This window comes from Scyliorhinus canicula, chromosome 11, assembly GCF_902713615.1.
Source record: "Scyliorhinus canicula chromosome 11, sScyCan1.1, whole genome shotgun sequence".
NCBI lineage: Eukaryota > Metazoa > Chordata > Chondrichthyes > Carcharhiniformes > Scyliorhinidae > Scyliorhinus > Scyliorhinus canicula.
Window position 1 is genome coordinate 156192798 of NC_052156.1, and position 18395 is coordinate 156211192.

The following is an 18395-nucleotide window of genomic DNA, read 5'->3' on the forward strand; positions in this document are numbered from 1 at the left end:
CTGAGACCGAGGCAGAGACCTGATGCAAATGAGGCCCACGTTGCCACCCATGCTGTCATTGAGTGGTACACCAGGCTCATCAAAATGTGGTTCTGATGCCTTGAACACTGCGGCGAGGATCTACAATTCACCCCCCAGAGGGTCTCCTGCTTTGTGGTGGGTTGCTGTGCCCTCCACAATCTGGCACTGCAGCAGGGTGAGATGCTGGAGGAGGTGGACCAGGAGGGGTTGGAAGACGAGCCCGAGGATGAACCTGAAGATGGAAGACAGAGGGCAGCACGAGCCCAACGTGTCAGGAAGACCAGGGAGACGCTCAACGTCTCCGGATTCTCCCCGGACGAGGCTGCGTCCATCACTCAACCCACCTCCCCAGGTCCCTTTTCCCCCCCACCTCACTCCACCCAATCACACATCCCCATCCCCAACCACCTTGTTCCCCCCTCCAAGGGTCTATGTAACATCACTCTGGGGTGACGGGCCTGTGTTGGCACTGTGAGTGGGTCACTCTACAAGGCGGGAGAGTGATGACCACTCGCTGTGAGAAAAGCACTGGTGTTCCTCAGGATCTGAGTAAGTCTCACTCCTATCTTTCTGTTGACAACACATTCACAACCATCGTCATGACGGAGTCTGCATTGGGGGCTTTTGATCCTCAACCAGTGTGATGAGAGGGAATTGGGGGGGCGGACAGGGGGTGGGGTGCAGGCAGGCCCATTGTGAAGACTAAAGTGACAGAGGCTTCACATGTATCAAGTGAGAAATGTTTTAATGGTGAACATTTTAATGTGACAGATTTCCATTTCCCCGAGCTACAGATAGTGACCTCACCAGTGCCCACTCAATATTCCTCACGCTTCTTGATCTTCTGTGGTCCAGTGCCATGTCTGAGTGTGTCCCCAGGATCCACATCAGAGGTGGAAGCAGCCTACTGCTTTCCGCACCCTGTGGCCTTTGATGCCCTCTGGAGGGCCTAAGATTGTAGGCCCCGGCTGGCGTATCGATGTCATAGGCATTGCCTTCCTGTTCTGCTTGCTGCCCTTGAGATGCACTGGTGTCAGGAGACGTGGGGATTCAGAAGACCTGGAGACCCCTTGGTGGAAGGCCCCCGGTTGGACTCCAGTGCTTCCTCATCCCTGAGGGTGCCCGTAGGCTCCTGGGTGACTCCATGGGACAGAGGGCAGCTGGAGTGAGCTCCCGAAGCCTCTGGGAAACCTGGTCCTGCCGGACCTGGAGGCTCGCCATTGTCTGCACAATGGTGTTGACACCCTCAGTGATGGTCTTCATTGCCTCAGCAATGTCCACCTTGTCTGGGACATGCCCCTTATTGACTGGGACATGATATCGGGAACCTCAGTCATGGTAATCACAGTCTGAGACATACCTTGGACACCACCACCCAAGGCGCAGATGTTGTGCTCCAAGTTTTCCACTGCGGTCGCCACCTTAGCAGTTGTTGGACTGGGTGCCACGCATTGCCGCACCATCACCTGTGCCTGAACGCTTTAGGACACCTCCAATTGGCCTTGCAGTCGCTGGAATGTCGCTGACTCTCCCTCATGGATGTCACGGCTGTGTTGTATCATCGGGATCAGCTCTGGGAGAACATTGTCCAGAGTCTCGACATCTGGCTTGGACCCAGCAGATTCCTGGGATCCAGCAGACCTCCGAATGGATGTTCCTGCCTCCACCTGATGTACATCAGCAGATGTGTGGTGTTCACCAAATAGTGCCCCTGAAGGTTGTCCATAAAGTTGCCCACCGAGGTGTGTGCCTCTGGTGGAAGGTGCGGGTGGTAGCTGTGATGCATCGCTGGCGTTCTCCTCCGAGCTCTCCTCCGAGATGTTCCGGGAGATGGCCTGGCCTCATCACATGTTAATCCTGCAGTACAATGGACACGTGGTCAGTGAGAGGGAAGAAGGATAATTTTGTGGGACATCAACAACTCACTTGAGACAGGTCATCGGGATGAAGGTCCAAAGAAAGTCCAAAGATATGCAGGTTAGATGGATTGGCCACGATAAGAAAAATTGTCTTCAGTGTCCAGGGATATGCTGGTTAGGTGGGGTTACGGGGACTGGGCTAAGTAGGGTGCTTTTTCAGGTGCAGATACAATGGGCTGAACGGCCTCCTTCTGCACGATAGTGATTCTATGATTCTAAGGGGCAGTGAATACTCACCTCTCTGACACAGGGCGATCTCGCTGTTGGTCACTGCTCTCTCCTCGGGAAACCCCGCCATCTCCAGGGCCCAATCCTCATCGTGGGGTGAGGACACGGACCACCGGGACACTCCCCCAAGTCTTCACTCTTACAATGGGCTATCTTCTCTTGCGGGGACAAAGAGAGGCCATTGTGAGCTGCCACTTGATGGGTCAGCAGCATATGGGGGCACCACACCTAGACATGAAGGGTTGTGGTGGTGGGTGCCAGGGAGCTCTGAGGAACAAGCTTAAAGATCGGATGTTGGGAGGGCACAAGTTGCCAGCCAGTAGATGGGGGAGGGGGGGGGGGGAATTAAGGGGTGGGAGGTGGGACTGATGCATTGAGAGAGGTGGTAACTCACCCTTGCAGCTTGTTGGAGGTCATTGGTCTTCTTCCAAAGTTGGATGGTGGTCCTCCTGCTCATGCTACCGGCACTCCCTGTTCTCCCAGGCTGCATTGCTGACCCTGCTGCTGGCTCTCCGACCCCCTCCTCTCATTCACGGTATGGGGAAGCCTGGCCAGTTTGGCATTCCTGAAACGAGGAGGTGGCCTCCGCACTGCCATCCTCGTGTCTTGACTGGGAGTGAGCGCTGAGGGATCATTTAAAAGTAGTTGCCTCTTGCTAGCGACGAGCAGCTGATGCACAAGTTGGCCAAATCAGATGGCGAGAGAGTCAGGCTTGGCGAGATTCGTGCAGGGTCTCATTTTTGGAACCAAGCGAGGGTGAATACAGGCGGCAATCTCGCCAATGCGGCCAACACGCAAGGCCCCGTTAGACCTGTCCAAAATGTCACTTAGAAATATTTTGGCTGAATTGCACCTTATCTCAAAGTAGCTTTCAGATTTATCCTTTCAATGTCACTTTGATATATATATTTTTTTAAATTTAGATTACCCAATTATTTTTTCCAATTAAGGGGTAATTTAGCGTGGCCAATACACCTACTCTGCACATTTTTGGGTTGTGGGGGCAAAACCCACGCAGACACGGGGAGAATGTGCAAACTCCACACGGACAGTGACCCAGAGCCGGGATCGAACCTGGGACCTCAGCGCCGTGAGGCGGTTGCGCTAACCACTGGGCCACCGTGCTGCCCACTTTGATATATCTTTATAGGATCGCTCAATAAATTGATCAGGAAAACACTCAGCACACCGACTTGACAATAGTTTCTTGTCACAAGCCTCAGGAATCAAATTATTCCCATTAAACCTTAAATATCGGCAGATGCACACATCTCTTTCACCTCCCCTTTTTCCAATATTTACTGTGATATTAAAGCATTTATCTAAAAGCAAACCCCTCAATGTTATTTATTTGTAACCACACAAAAAAATAACTAGATCTTGCGAAGATTTTAAAATGTTCCCTCAATTAGAGCGACTGACTGACTTTCCGGTCTCATCTCCCAGCATCCTTTGCTGCTTCACTGGGAAGGGCATTTTGAAGCAAAATTTCCAGAAGAAGAATCGTGAGAATCTTTATTTGGCCAAGATCAAATCAGCCAGGATCTTATTGAGTTGCCGGAGCAGGCTCAGAATGGCCTATTCCTCATCCGATTTTTTATGTTCTTCCGTTCTGGACAAGTATTTCCAGGTAACTATAGATCTGTTAGTTTAATGTCAGTTCAAACTCTAAGGGGATAAAAAGAACATAAAAAATAGGATGAGGACTAGGCCATTCAGAGCCTGCTCCACCAATTCAATAAGATCATGGCCAATTTTATCTTGGCCTTAAATCCACTCCCGTGCATGTTGCCCATAACCCTTCACTTCCCCAGACTGGAAGAATCTGTCTATCTCGGCCTTGAATATATTCAATGACTCAGCCTCCACATGCCGCTGGGTTGGGGAATTCCAAAAATTCACAACTCCCTGAAAGAAGAAATGTTTCCTCATTAACATCTTAAATGGGCGACCCCTTATTCTCAAAGTCTGAGCTTTAGATTCTCGTATAAGAGAAACAAACGCTGGAATTCTCTGGCCGTTCGCTGGTGGCAAGATTCTCTGTTCCCCCCCGGACACCGCACACTCGCCCGTGGGTTTCCCAGCGGAACGCGATGCCTTCAATGGGAAATCCAATTGGGCAGTAGGTGGCACTGTAGTTAGCACTGCTGCCTTACTGTGCCAGGGACCCAGGATCGATTTCAGCCTTGGGTGACTGTCTGTGTGGAGTTTGCACATTCTCTCCGTGTGAGTTTCCTCTGGGTGCTCCCGTTTCCTCACACAGTCCAAAGATGTGTAGGTTAGGTGAATTGGCCATGCTAAAATTGTCCCCTAGTGTCCAAAAGATGCGCAGGTTAGGAGGGGTTATGGAGATAGGGCAGGGGAGTGGGCCGAGGAAGGATGTTCTTTCAGAGGTTCGGTGAAGACCATAAGATACAGGAGCAGAATTAGGCCACTCGGCCCATCGAGTCTGCTCTGCCATTCGATCATGGCCGATATGTTTCTCATCCCCATTCTCCTGCCTTCTTCCCGTAACCCCGATCTACTTATTAATCAAGAACCTACCGATCTCTGTCCTAAAGACACTCAGTGATTTGGCCTCCACAGCCTCTGCGGCAATGAGTTCCACAAATTCACCACCCTCTAAAGAAATTCCTCGTCACTCGATGGGGCTCCATCTGCACTGTCGGGATTCTATGATTCTCAGCAGCCGGAAGAGAGAATCTGCCAGCGACTGACGCACCGCCTCCCACTGGTGAGGAACACGTGGCTGGGTAACGGGAGAACCCAGCCTATTCAGCGCCAATACCCTGTTAAACCCCCTCAATATCTTACCCTGAGCGGCCAGGTCATAAACCCATGGGATTGAATGCTACATTGCTTTTCTCTGCAAATATTACTCTCCACTGACTTCAGTTACACCCCATCCAAATAGATTATGTTTAAACTTTTGCGGCATGGTAATAAATGACGGCAGCCCCTTGCTGTCGGAAAACCCCGGGCGCCGGCAAAAGGGAGAATCCCGCTGGCGGAGAATCCTGGGCGGGATTCTCTAATCCTGGGCAGAGTGTCCGCGTCGTCGTAAACGCCATTACGGTTTACGACAGCGTGAACGGGCCGACCCCATGACTAATTCTAGCCCACAAAGGGGCTAGCATGGCACTGGAGTGGTTCACGCCGCTCCAGCTGATGATCCCGGCGCGAACTGGACGCCGTGGGATCCGCACATGCACAGTGGCACCAGCGCCAACACACGCATGCGCTGTGCCTTCCTTCAGCGCGCCGGCCCCGATGCAACGTGGCGCAGGGCTACAGGGGCCGACGCGGATTAAACAAGGCCCCCAGCCTGAGAGGCTGACCCGCTGATCGGTGGGCCCCGATCTCTGGCCAGGCCACATCGGAGGCCCCTCCCCCCCCCGGGGTCGGACCCTCCTCCCCCACCACAGGCCGCCCCCCCGACCCTTCCACGCCGAGATCCCGCCAGCTGCGAGTAAGTGTGGACGGCACCGGCGGGACGTGCCGTTTTCACGACGGCCGCTCGGTCCATTGGCACAGGCAGACAGCCGCCATATTGGGGGCTGTCTGACAAGGAGAGCATGAAAGGGGCTAGGGGATAAAGGCAACAGAAAGTGGCCATGGTTGCTCGGTCGCGGTACAGCGCTTGACCTGGGCTGAGGTGACCCCTTGAATTTCACAAAAAAACACAGATCGAAAGAAACTTCCTTTTGCCGCATATCAATTCCAAAAGCTGCACATGGCCCCAGATTCTTTGGCCTTTGTCCAGAATACAGATCAAAAATCCCATTCTGTTACCAGCCAGGCCTCTTCACAATCTTATGGGGCTGTTAATCGGTAACAAGTGGCTTCCCATTGCCTCCCAACAATAGGTCCTTGGAGAAGTGTGAACTGACCTGAAGGCAGAGGGATCGAGAACAACCCACCACAAAGGCAGTTTTCAGATCACACCCACACTCATCCCCACTCAAACTGGACAGTCCAGCACAGTGAGCTCCTTCCATTGAAACTGAGGCAATCTAATAGAGACTCCGAAATAATATCAAACGTTCTGATTGAGAGAATAGGGAAATAGTGGGCTTGTTTCTCCGGCCCCCATGCCGGGTGGGAGAATCGCGGGAGTGCCGGGTGATTCACGTCACGCTGCCCTGGCACCCGCACGCGATTCTCCCACCCCCCACCCCCCCACCAAAACGGCGTGCCGCGTTTTGCGACATGCCGCTCGGAGAATCGGCGCTCGCCGTTTCTAACGGTCGAGCGGCGATTCTCCGGCCCGGATGGGCCGAGCGGCCTGCCTAATCCGACCGGTTCACGCCGGCGCCAACCACACCTGGTCGCTGCCGGCGTGAACAGCGCGCGATCGCTGCGTGTGGGGCCTGTGGGGGGGGAGGGAGGATCGAGCACCAGGGGGGTACTCAGGAGGGGTCTGGCCCACGATCGGTGCCCACCGATTGTCGGGCCGGCGTCTCTGAAAGACGCACTCTTTTCCCTCCGCCGCCCCGCAAGATCAATCCTCCATGTCTTGCGTGGTGGCGCCGCATTGATGCGGCGCCGCTCCTAGCCCCCTGGGGGGTGGGAGAATAGGGGGCGAGGAGCGGCCTCTGACGCTGGAGTGAAACACTTCGGTTTTCACTCCGGCGTCGGCACTTTGTCTCCCTTTGGGAGAATCGCGCCCACTGCATTATAGTTGGCTTTGAGAGCCTGCAAGGGGGGCATCATCAATTCAAAATGATTACCAAGAGAGCGAGGAGGGTGATAAGGGGAAATGTCTTTACACCAGGGTTGTTGGAGCATGGAATGTTTACCACAAGAAATGACTGAGAGAGATATCAGTGCATCTTTTGAGATAAATATTTGAAGCAGCGGAAGATAAAAGCTATCGTGATGGAGTAGAGCAGTGGGAGTAGTATAGGATTTCACAAGCGAAGAGCTTCCACAGATACAATAGGCCAAATAACCTTCTCCTGACTTTTAAAATTTTAATTACAGGCTTGATACCACTTTATTTCTTCCAGAGAACTAGAGTAAGCATGTATCATTTAATAGAGCTGAATAAAAACGTATTGAGAATGATGGCATATCTCCAGGATATTTATGGGCAAAGTGTTTGTGTTGTCTGCTTAGCAATGTCCCTCAGTATCAAACAGTACAAATACTTTGGTAACGCAAATATAAGAAGTTGTGAAATGGAAACTGATCAACCTAGCTAGGATAACAACTGCCACATTTTTCTACAGTACATTATAATAGTATATGTTTATTTATTAATGGTGCAGTGTTATAAATCCCAACATTAAAGAACATTGTGTATTCATAATGCAAAGGTGAAAAATCCAACACTGTGACTTCATAAAGCATGAAACATAAATCAGAACAACCCAGTCACAAATATTATGATTTTGGAGGTTTAGTTTTCCAGATCTCATTCGGCCTAACGGCCATCAGCAAAGGAGCCATCAGGGCTAGCACTAATTTTCACAGCTTGTGTATTGTGAGGTTGGAGGTAGGAGGATGCAGCGTCAAAAACCCCTCAGTGATTTATTCATTGCCCTGCACTGGGAGATTTAGATTAAGACTATAGCGCAGGACAGAAAGTAGGATGAAAAGCTCAATAAATCATGACACAGCCAGTAATTAACGCCCATCCTAAATCTGGCAATGCCTTTGGAACGGGAAGGGGCCAAAATGCCAACTCCCTTTCTTACCCTAAAAAGGCCTGTCGACACTTATTGCAACCCGAGATAAGGATGTGTAGCAGAAGAATGTGTCAAACTTTCACCTCAGCCAATATCAATTGAGTCCCTACAGTGCCATTCAGCCCATTGAGTCTGCACTGACCCTCTGAAAGAGCACCCTACCTAGGCCCACTCCCCTGCCGTATCCCCGTAACCCCACCTAACCTGCACATCCGTGGACACTAAGGGGCAATTTAGCATGGCCAATCCACCTTACCCCAACTGTGGGAGGAAACTGGAGCACCCGGAGGAAACCCACACAGACGCGGGGAGAAAGTGCAAACTCAACACAGTCACCCACGGCCGGGATTGAACCCAAATCCCAGGCGCTGTGAGGCAGCAGTGCTAACCATATGATGTCGATCCTATTTTGATACCAACCTTTATTTATGTGGTCTCTTGAACATTTAAAACGTTCCAAGGTGCTCCTCAGAGGAATTATCAACCTCATTGCAGCCTTTATTCAAATATGAACAAAAGAACTGGACTTGAAGAGTGAGGTGAGAGTCACTGTTCCTGATATGAAAGAAGCATTTGACTGAATGTGGCATCAAGAAATCCCAGCAGCAATGTGAATCAGCGGAAAAGTCTCCACGATTGTTGGACTCAAACCTAGCACAAAGGAATATGCTTGTGCTTGTTGGCAGTCAAGCATCTCAGTCCCAGTGCTGTAGGAGTTCCTCAGGGTAGTGTCCTAGGCCCAACAATCTTCAGCTGCTAAATTCATTGATGACCTTCGCTCCTTCACAAAGGCGGAAGCATTGATGATTGCACAATTTCCAGAACCATTTACAACTCCCCAAGATACTGAAGCAGCCCATGCCCATATATAGCAATAAATATCCTGCCTTGGGCTAATAATTGGCAAACGACATTCTCACCACACAACTTCTAGGCAATTACTATCTCCAACAAGAGAGAATCTAACCACTTCCCCATGACATTCAATAACAATGTCCTCGCTGATTTCTGGGCTTGGTGAGGGTTTCGTTTGTGGCCTTTGGGCCCAGCCAGGCAGACTTTAGCGAGGTGCCCTTTCTTCCCGCAGTCGTTGCAGATCACGGAGTGGGCCGGGCAACACTGACGTGGGTGCTGGCCTTGCCCACAGAAATAGCATGGGGAACCCCCGGAGTGAGCGGATCGCCACGCGGCACAGGCCTGTAGTGTGGCCGCGTCTGGAGGGGATCGAGAGGGATTCGCAAGGTCCGCGGAGTACGTACGGAGGTTACGGTGGGCCGTTTCGAGAGAAGAGGCGAGCGTTACCGTGCCCTGGAGATCCTTTGCCCCGTCTTCTAGGAGCCGCTGCCGGATGTACGAGGACCTGATACCGGACACAAGGGCGTCGCGAATATGTAAGTTCCTGTGGTCTTCTGCCGTCACTGCTTTGTGGTCGCTGATCCTCGCGAACGCATTGAGTCTTTCCACAAACTCGTCCAGCGTTTCCCCGGAACGCTGGCTGCAGGTTGAGAGCAAGTGTCTGGCGTGTACCTCGTTAGTAGGTTTTATGAAGCGTTTCTTCAGTATTTCGTTCGCCGCATCATAGGTCGTAGCGTTCTCGATCATGGCGGAGAGTTGGTGGCTCACCCGGCCATGTAGTAAACGCAGCTTGCGAGTGCTGTCGACATCAGTCATTGAGGAGTCCAGATAGTCCTCGAAACACCGGAGACAATATTTAAACATTTCCGGGGCTTCCGGCGGCCTGGCGTCCAGGTTGAGTTTCTCCGGTTTTAGGGCGCTGTCCATCTTGATGTGTCTGTAGATTAAATTGAGGCACTCTCAATTACGACGCGAGAGCGAGGTCGGTAATCAAAAGGCTTTAATCTACAGAGAACAGGACAGCATCCGAGAGAAGTGTGCTCGCCACATGGAGCCTTATCCTATATACCGTTTCCTGGGGGCGTAGCCAGAGGCGGACTCCCCCAGGGTTCCAAGCCTCTTAAAGGGGCAAGGTATTAAAGGTCAGGTACCGTTTGCGGCAGTTATTAATACCGTTCATCACACTAGCCATATAAATACTGCTACAAGAGCAATATAAAGAAGGTACAATCAGTCGCACCCGGCCAAGCATGAAGGTAAACGCCTACCCCAATAAAAAAAAATGAAACTGCATTGCCTCGTCTGGAACAACGTGGTGTGTAGAAGTCAGGACTCACATGAACAATGCCAGGGTCTGCCTCTGGAGTTCGGGATGGAGACAGCCCACAACCCTGGATTTCGGAGCGCCACAACAGTGGGTGCGGGATTCACCTACAGGTGGATCTTCCAGATTCAGTGTCATCGAGGAGGTCCATCTTCTTTGTCAGGGAGTCCGTCCTCTTCCTTCAATGGTGAGTCAGTGATCCTTCTCTATAAGGCGCCCGGAAACGATGGCAGGCTACACGTCATCAAGTTTACCCCATCACGGAATACGGCTCAAAACACCCGGTTGCCTAATTCATGAGGTCGGGGTCAGAACCTATAATTTAAATCTTCAACGATAATGATAACTAACACCAGAGGCATTAAAGATGTATCTTCCACTGCAATCAGGGGTCACCCCACATGTCAGTAGTGGCCTCTTACATTGACTGAAGCTTCAAGCTGCAGCTTCGAGAGTTTGAAGTGAGGCCAAAGACTTTTGGTGCTTTTGTTTTTTTTTAAGGATGATTCACTGTGTAACAAATAGATACAGATTCCTCATTCCTTCCTATTCCATTGCATTCATTCAAACTGTTGCATTGATAATGTGTTAACATATGTTCCCAGCTGTAAAAATGGCATCAGGTTATCTATCACCTTCCAGTTTTGGGATTACAACTTTAAATTATGTAGATTAACAAAGTGAAATGAAATTAACATGTCACCAGGTTACAGTTTCCATAAATTGCATTTCGGGTGAATGAGCCATTAATAAAACAATGCATTGGCGATGATGCAGTGCAATCCATCAGTGGAACAGGTTACAGATTGCAAATGAAGAGCAATGGAAGGTGCTCCAGCTACAGATTCAGCAAGCGGCTATAGTGAAGTCACTTCAGCTCGGTAGCTTCCAGTGGAAGCCAGAATCCATTGGCACAGCCCATGTGACACACCAAAGCACCAAGTGTTGTGTTGGCTGAGAAAAGCGGGGGTGGGGGGGCAGCCTATTGGCTGCCTTGTTGGGTTTCCAACACTGAACTTTAAAACAGTGCCAGGACAGTAACTCAGACACGACCCTCTCCCCCCCCCTGCGGGCTGTACTCAACTGTGCGCCTCTGGCCGGTTCAGGTCGCCTGGCGCACATCATGAGAGGCCTGCCATGATTCACCGCACGGCAACATGAATTGACACGTGGGGGAACTGTAAGGTACAGGGGCTGGTTTAGCTCAGTGGGCTAGACAGTTGGTTTGTGATGCAGAACAAGGCCAGCAGCGCCGGTTCAATTCCTGTACCAGCTGAGAATTCTGGGGCGGCATTCTCCCCTACCCGGCGTGACGGAGGGTGCCGGCGTAGGGGAGTAGCGCCAACCACTCAGGGGTCAGGCCTCCCCAAAGGTGGGGAGAATTGCACCCCGGTGGCCAGCCCCGCGCCGGAGCCGTTTGCACCAGAAGACTGGCGCAAAAAACCGGCGTCCCCGGCAGCGGGGCTGGCCGAAAGGCTGACGTCACTGCCGGCGCATGCGCGATGTGGGGTTCTCTTCTGCTTCCGCCATGGCGGAGGCCGTGGCGGCCGCGGAGGAAAATAGTGCACCCAGGGCACTGGCCCGGAGTCTGAGCGGGGGGCCCCGATCGTGGGCCAGGCCACCGTGGGGGCACCCCCCGGGGTTCGATCGCTCCCCGCCCCCCCCCCCCAGGGGCCTGCTCGCGCCGCTGATCCCGCCGTTTCAGAGGTGGTTCAAACATCGGCGGCGGGAGAGGCCTCCCAGCGGCGGGACTTCGTCCCATCCGGGCCGGAGAATCACCGCAGGGGCCTCTCCGATCGGAGTGGCAAGATTCCCGCCACCGCCACTTCCCGGGTGGCGGAGAATCTCTGCCACGGTGGGGGCGGGATTTTCGGCGGCCCCAGGCGATTCTCCGACCCTGCTGGGGGTCGGAGAATTTCGCCTTTGAATTCTCCCTCTGTGTACCCAAACAGACACCGGAATGTGGCGACTCGGGGCTTTTCACAGTAACTTCATTGCAGCGTTAATGTAAGCCTACTTGTGACAATAAAGATTATTCATGTATTTATAAGGTCCGGTAATGAGATTCAAATGTAAATGGAGATCCCGACTTTTAAAGCAAGGTTCCCATTGGAGGGGGACGGTGGGGACAATCGAGCCGGGAAATCCCTCCTGCATAAAAGCCACTCTGGGACTCTTGCCTGATTCTCCGCCCCCTCCGCTGTTCCCCCCCCCCCCCCCCCCCCCCCCCCCCCCCGCCCCGGGAAATAGGGGCAGAAAATCCCAGCCACAATGTGACATGACTCCTGCTAACAGTTCCCAGGCAGAAAGAGAGACTCGCACTTATATTGCATTATTCTCGGCCACCTCACAGGTGTAACATGACCTGCCAACTCTTGTACTCAATACCCCAAAGGGTTACAGTTGTATTAGACTTTGGTTTGGCCACATTTGGAATACTGCGTACAGTTCTGGTCGCCACGTTACCAAAAGGATGTGGATGCTTTGGAGAAGGTGCAGAGGAGGTTGACCAGGATGTTGCCTGGTATGGAGGGCGCTAGCTATGAAGAGGGGTTGAGTAGATTAGGATTATTTTCATTAGAAAGACGGAGGTTGAGGGGGGACCTCATTGAGGTCTACAAAATCATGAGAGGTGTAGATAGGGTGGATAGCAAGAAGCTTTTTCCCCAGAGTGGGGGAGTCAATTACTAGGGGTCACGAGTTCAAGGTGAGAGGGCAAATGTTTAAGGGCGATATACGTGGAAAGTTCTTTACGCAGAGGATGGTGGGTGCCTGGAACACATTGGCTGGCAGAGATGGCAGAGGCGGGCACGATAGCGTAATTTAAGATGTATCTAGACAGATACATGAACGGGCAGGGAGCAGAGGGATACAGATCCTTAGGAAATAGGCGACAGTTTTAGATAGAGGATCTGGATCGGCGCAAGCTTGGAGGGCCGAAGGGCCTGTTCCTGTGCTGTAATTTTTCTTTGTTCTCACAGTATCTTGCAGCCCATTAAGGACTTCTATTGAATTGTAATTGTTGTTGTAATGTGGGAAACATGGCAGAACATGTTATGCTCAGCCCACTCCCACAAGCAACAATGTGACAACGATTACATAATCGGTTTATTGAGGGGCGGGATGGGGCACAGTGGTTAGCACTGCTGCCTCGCTGTGCCAACAACCCGGGTACTGGCCCCAGCACACTGGCCGTATGGATTTGCACATTCTCCCCTTTCTGTGTGGGTCTCACCCCCCACGGCCCAAAGATGTGCAGGGTAGGTGGTTTGGCCACGCTAAACTGCCCCTTAATTGGGAGACAGAAATTAAACAACTGATTAGTTTATTTTGCAGCTGCCTGGGGGATAGTTTGGCTGGGCACCAGGGAGAACTCAATCCCCTGCTTATTCTTTGAAGTAGTTAACCACAAAATCAATTACATTCACCTTAGCACACCGGGCTAAATCGCTGGCTTTTAAAGCAGACTAAGGCAGGCCAACAGCACGGTTCAATTCCCAAAACAGCCTCCCCGAACGGGTGCCGGAATGTGGCGACTAGGGGCTTTTCACAGTAACTTCATTGAAGCCTACTCGTGACAATAAGCGATTTTCATTTCATTTCATTTCAGAGCAGACAGATGAGGCTGCATTTTAACATCTCAGGTGAAAGATGGCACCTCTGACAGTGCAGCACTCCCTCAGCACTGACCCTGTGACAGTGCAGCACTCCCTCAGCACTGACCCTCTGACAGTGCGGCACTCCCTCAGTACTGACCCTCTGACAGTGCAGCACTCCCTCAGTACTAACCCTCTGACAGTGCAGCACTCCCTCAGTACTGACCCTGTGACAGTGCAGCACTCCCTCAGTTCTGACCCTCTGACAGTGCAGCGCTCCCTCAGTACTGACCCTGTGACAGTGCAGCACTCCCTCAGTACTGACCCTCTGACAGTGCGGCACTCCCTCAGCACTGACCCTCTGACAGTGCGGCACTCCCTCAGTACTGCCCCTCTGACAGTGCGGCACTCCCTCAGCACTGACCCTCTGACAGTGCAGCACTCCCTCAGCACTGACCCTCTGACAGTGCAGCGCTCCCTCAGTACTGACCCTCTGACAGTGCAGCACTCCCTCAGCACTGACCCTCTGACAGTGCAGCACTCCCTCAGCACTGACCCTGTGACAGTGCAGCACTCCCTCAGTACTGACCCTCTGACAGTGCGGCACTCCCTCAGTACTGACCCTCTGACAGTGCGGCACTCCCTCAGTACTGACCCTCTGACAGTGCGGCACTCCCTCAGCACTGACCATCTGACAGTGCAGCACTCCCTCAGTACTGACCCTCTGACAGTGCAGCACTCCCTCAGCACTGACCCTCTGACAGTGCAGCACTCCCTCAGCACTGACCCTCTGACAGTGCAGCACTCCCTCAGTACTGACCCTCTGACAGTGCGGCGCTCCCTCAGTACTGTCCCTCCGACAGTGCAGCACACCCTCAGCACTGACCCTCCGACAGTGCAGCACTCCCTCAGTACTGACTCTCTGACAGTGCAGCACTCCCTCAGCACTGTCCCTCTGACAGTGCAGCACTCCCTCAGCACTGACCCTCTGACAGTGCGGCACTCCCTCAGTACCGCACTCAAGTGTCATCTTCGATTTTCTTGATCAAGTCCTTGTGCGTCTTGAACATTACAACTCAGAGGGAAGAACGTTACCAACTGATCCACGGCTGATAAAGGAACAGAGACGATGGACAGAGGATTTACAGATGGAAACCTGGGGTGAAGTGCTTTCTGCAGGTTCTACAGCCGTTGTTGAACGATAGATTACAAGACATCCAGAAACCAGGGGCGGGATTCTCCCCTACCCGGCGGGGAAGGCGGTCCCGGCGCGTTGGAGTGGCGTGAACCACTCCGGCGTTGGGTCGCCCGGAATATGCGGAATCCTCCCCACCTTCGGGGGCTAGGCCGGCGGCGGCGGGCTTGGTGCCGCGCCAACCTTCGCTGATGGGCCTCCGGCAGCCGGCGTGAGCTGGCGCATGCGCGGGAGCGCTAGCCTGTGCTGGCGTCATCCCAGAGCATGCGCAGGGGGGGGGTTCGTCTCTGCACCAGCCATGGCGGAGGTGCACAGCAGCCGGAGCGGAGGGATAGAGTGGCCCCAAGGCACTGGCCCGCCCGCGGATCAGTGGGCCCCGATTGCGTGCCAGGCCACCGTGGGGGCACCCCCCCAGGGCCAGATCCCCCTCCCCCTCCCCCCGAGGACCCCGGAGGCCGCCCACAGAGCCAGGTCCCGCCGGTAAGCACCTGGCCTGATTAACGGCAGCGGGACCTGCCTGAAATGGGCGGCTGCTCGGCCCACCATGGGCCGGAGAATCGCCGAGGGGGGGCTGCTGCCAGCGGCCGCCGACCGGCGTGGCGCGATTCCCGCCCCCGCCAGAACCCCGGAGAATATCGCAGCCGGCCGGGACGGGAATCACACCGCTCCCCGGCGATTTTCCGGCCCGGCGGGGGGGTCGGAGAATCCCGCCCCAGATCAGAAGTGAGTCTGACATCGGGCAGCAGGAGGGTTCAGACATCGTGGGGCAGGCAGGGTGGGAGTTGAATATCTGTGTATGTGGCGAGGGGGTCAGATATCACCGGGAGGGGGCGGAATGCCAGAATTAACTGGCTGTGAGTGAGCCAATCGCAAAATAGAAACAGGGCGTATTGGGACCAAAGGTGAGCTTGCTCCAGAGTTAAAATTCCCCCCAAGTGTGTTTGGGGGCTTCCTGAAAGATGAAATCAGAGAACTCACCAAGAACAACACACATTTACACCAACCCATTAACGTAGCAAAACATCCCAGCATACTTCACAGGGGTGTCACCAAACAAAATTTGACACTGAGCCCACATAAAGACAGTTGACCATAAAGCTGATCAAAGAGTTGGATTTGAGAGAGAGAGGTGGTTTCAGGATGGAATTCCAGAGCTTGGGGCCGAAGCAACTGAAGGGACAGTCACCTGTGGTAGATCAATTCAAACTGGGGATGGGCAAGAGGCCAGTGTTGGGAGAGCACGGATATTGCGGAGGACTGTCGGGCCACTGGAGCTTAAAGGAAAGAGTGAGGCCATTGAGAAATTTGAACATCAAGGGTGAGAATTTGAGGCGTTGCTGGACCGGGAAAGCTGGCAATCGATTTCCCTGCACCCGTCGGGCTGGTTACAAACACAGGCAGGAGACCAGGAAAGAAGTCAGCTTTGCCGCTGTCCCCTCAGCAAACTACAGGCCCTGGCAGCCGGGGAACAAAAAACAAACCCGGGAAAGGGGAGGGAAAATAAAAGCAACTACAAACTCCAGACATCTAACAGATTAGCCCCTACAGCACAAAGCTTGCACCGCGTGTGATGCGATTTTGTCTTTACGTCAATGGGAAGTGCAGTAATTAATAGGCCAAGACATCTATTGGAGCCACCTCCAGCTCTGTGGATAGATCCGGATAAATAGTTCCTGTTCAATTTTTTTTAATTTGGTCATTGGACTGCCTAAAGCTTCGCATCATTAACTCGATTATTCTTTTTATAATGACAATTATGTTTACTTGAGATATATTAAGCCTGAAAGAGCCTCGCACAATCAATTTTTTTCATCAATAAAGGAGGTCAGAATGCGTGAAAAGGGAAAGAGAAATCAATAGGACACGTTTAAAAACCTTGGGCGGGATTCTCTCTCGGGCGACGCTGAAATTGGGAAAGGCGATTGGGCACCGGCTTCACGCCAGGGACGGATGCCAAGGTCAGAGGCCCTCATGGTGCCAGGTACCGACGGGGCCAGGGGATGTTTGGGGGGGGGGGTCATGCGGAGGCAGAGTCCGCAGTGCCAACCCGGCCCACTGTGTAGCCCAGTTGACCTGTTGGACCTGGTTGGGCACAGGGGTACTTACGATGCTAACATGTCGGCCTTTCACTTCCTGCAGACAATGGATATTGGAATTCAACCAGCAATGGTGACCTTCCTCGTAGTCTCTGCAGCCCTGGGGGATGCACTGCAGCTGGACAAGCTGGAGGTGCTCCAGGAGGAGGAAGCTACAGCAACGGAGGCGGCGCCAGAGGAACAGGAGGCGGCTGCCTAGGATGGAGAGCCAGCCGCACAACAGGCCGAGGAGGAGGACGTGCAAAGGAGACGCCACATAAGGCCTCGTGTGTACTGGCAGCGCCTGCCATCTGAATGGATCGTTTTAGAGCAAATTATTTTTAATTCATTCATGGGATGTGGGCGTCGTTGGCTGGGCCAGCATTTATTGCCCATCGCTGAGGGCATTTAAGAGTTATCCACATTAAATCTGGAGCCACATGTAGGCTCAGCCAGGTAAGGACGATAAATTTCCTTCCCAAAAGGATTAAAAACAACAAATTTCCTACCCTAAAGGACATTAGTGAACCAGATGGGTTTTTACAACAATCGACAATTGTCCACGGTCCACGGCACTGAGGACCGGGTTCACTCCCGGCCCCGGGTCACTGCCTGTGTGGAGTTTCACCCCCATTCTCACCGTGTCTGCGTGGGTCTCACCCCCACAAACCAAAGATGTGCAGGTTAGGTGGATTGGCCACTCTAAATTGCCCCTTAATTGGAAAAAACAATAATTGGGTCCTCAAGCCAATGGTCACCTTTAGACTTTTTTTATTGAATTCAAATTTAACCATTTGCCAAGGCTGGACTTAAACCCGGGACTCCACAGCAAAACTCTGGATTACAATTCCAGCGACAGTACCACTATGCCACTCCCTCCCCTATCTGAATGTTAGAGCACGAGAACTGGTCTTCCTCTAATATGCACCCCCATAATCTAATCAAGGTATTGGGACCGGAACCCTTTGCCTTGGAGATCTGGAGCAAGCACTGCTTCGTGCAGATCTCCCCAAACGGGGACGAGATAGAATGGCACTCATGGGGATATCCCAGGAGATTGGAGGCCCCCCCCCAGGTGCTTGCCCTCTGGGTAGGGTGGCTCCCTAACACTGCTGGTGACACCTGGGCACCTTGGTACTGCCAGTCCTGCACCCTAGCAGTTGCACCTGGGCGAGATGGCACTGCCAGCCAAGTCAGGGGGGGGGGGGCTGAAGACCCCCTTAAAGGTGAGTTGGGTCTTTGCAAGGGTTCAAGGGTCGCGTTGGGGGTCAGGAGATGAGGCTGCTCCAAGAGCTGGGAAACACCCGGCTAAACAAGCTTATTATGGGACTCTGTTCCCATTCGGGAAGATCGCGCCCAATGAAGGAATGGCAATATGGTTCCAAGACAGGATGGTAAATTATTTGGAAGGGGAGTTGCAGGTGGTGGTGCTCTCATACTCCCGCTGCCTTCTAGTCCGTAAAGGCACGGATTTGGGAGGTATTGTCGAATA